The sequence below is a fragment of the Pyrgilauda ruficollis genome, unplaced genomic scaffold (genome assembly GCF_017590135.1).
Source record: "Pyrgilauda ruficollis isolate IOZ18807 unplaced genomic scaffold, ASM1759013v1 scaffold21, whole genome shotgun sequence".
In the NCBI taxonomy this organism is placed as follows: Eukaryota; Metazoa; Chordata; class Aves; order Passeriformes; family Passeridae; genus Pyrgilauda; species Pyrgilauda ruficollis.
Genome location: NW_024520318.1, coordinates 3,782,544 through 3,784,064, shown reverse-complemented (window position 1 = coordinate 3,784,064; position 1,521 = coordinate 3,782,544).

Here is a 1,521-nt window from a genome sequence, read left to right as displayed (position 1 = left end):
AATATCCAAATCTTCCCAAGCCTTCATGGCCTGTTTCAGAACTTGGCTTCAGCCAAAGAAACTGGCCTTCACCAGGGTGTTCTAGTGACCAGCTAGAGCTGAGCAGCCCCTTCTGTTCTTCTTCTTTGCTTTGGCCAAAGGGGACAACAGCTCCTCAAAGCCCAGATCTCACCGGTGCCCAACTCCTTCCTTCTGGAAAATCACTGGGGAGGCCAGGGAGGAAGGGGAAGATTATGGGACATACTGAAAAATCCCCTTTCATCCTCTGCAGGAGGTTTCCAGCCTTGCCCAGTTCAGTTTGCAGAATGGGAGCCAGCCTGGCCCAATGGGTGTCAATCTTAGAACTCCTGTGTCTGATCAGCTGAGGCTTATCTCGTGTGCTGACACACCTTCATGGTGGGACTTCAGTTTTCTAAAATATTCATGCATCAGCTTTCACTATCACTGTGTACTGAGTAAAATGTGTTCCATTCCTTTATTTTGATTTTAGGTTGCTTTTCAAATTCCTTCCCCCTACTGTGTTTTGCTGCAATTTCAATTGTTTCTATTTTTGCTTTAAATAGGATGTTCACTTTCTGTTGATCTTTGCTGACATTTTCCCTTTCAATTTGTAGTACTATTAATTCCCCTCTGTTCAATGTTTTGTCTACATTCAGAACATGTTTGTTTTTCTCTAGTGGCCTGTAATTACTTTCCCCCTCCTACCCTTTAATTTTTCCAATTATGTTCTCCACTGATGCTCCTTTAAGAAGTGCTGGGGGTAACCTCCTGAGGATATGAGGATATGACATTTTTGGCCAGAAAGTGCTTTTACTCTTGGAAAAGAGCTTAAGTTGGGGATATTGATTGCACCTCTCTTTGGCACAGGGGTAAATTACTTTTTTGGTTGCAGTTAGATAACATGTGAGTCCTGTTTCCTGTTCAGGGATGGTCTTGCATCACCATCTTCTAGCAGGACTGAGGACAGAGGCAAACAACCCTGCTGTGCACCTTAAAAGACACCTCCAGCTTTTGGGTTTGGGGATGCCTCTGTCCATTTCAGGTGAGGGATGGGGGAATGCAGCCAAATACCAAAGTAACACAGGAAATCTGCCAGGAAGGAGAAAATCAGGTTCAGTTCTCTGGTGTCCCCATTTACCACAGCGGCCTCCGCGCCGCGCTTTCAATCTTGCCTCTGGCCTGTTCATTTTCCTCTGTTTTTCTCTCAGTCTCAATGTTGTGGAAACCCAGGTCCTTCCTACAGGCAGAAACAAGACCTACTTCACAGCTGGCACCCTGCACCATTTTCCCTGGGCACCATTTCCCGGGGAGCGCTGTGCAGGGCTGGCCGCTGTGCGGTCTCCCCGTCTGCGGATGCATTTCCCCCTTGGCGGCCGCGTTTCCAGCGGCATTTCCACAGGCACAGCCTCGTCCCGCCCTGCTGCACGCCCCGAGCCAGCCCCTCAGCCCGCGTTCCATCCAAACCCGTTTTTTTGGGAGGCTCTTCTCGCCCCTCCGCGGCGCGGGGTGCGCGCCCGCCCG